Raw genomic sequence first — 375 nt, forward strand, 5'->3', positions numbered from 1 at the left:
ACGTTAAGCAAATGACGTCGGAGCGACGTCAGTTAGCGCAATGCACATCGGGTAAGTTACCCGACAGAGCATGCGCAGTACGTCCGGCGCAGGAGCGCGCCTAATTTAAATGGGACTCGCCCCATTCGATTCGGCACGCCTTGCGCCGGACACATTTAAGTTACACCGCCGCAAATTTCAAGGTAAGTGCTTTGAGGATCGGGCACTTAAGGAGAAATTTTGCTGCAGTGTAACTTAAATCGGAAGATTTAAGTTGCGCCCGATATTTGTGGATTTGGCCCAAGTGCGCTACTATCATAGCATCAAAGCCATAGTTGACCAATGTGCATAGTGAATGGAATGCATCAAAAAAGGATTGGTGGAAATAAATAAAAA

Source organism: Rana temporaria, chromosome 7, assembly GCF_905171775.1.
Source record: "Rana temporaria chromosome 7, aRanTem1.1, whole genome shotgun sequence".
Lineage (NCBI taxonomy): Eukaryota > Metazoa > Chordata > Amphibia > Anura > Ranidae > Rana > Rana temporaria.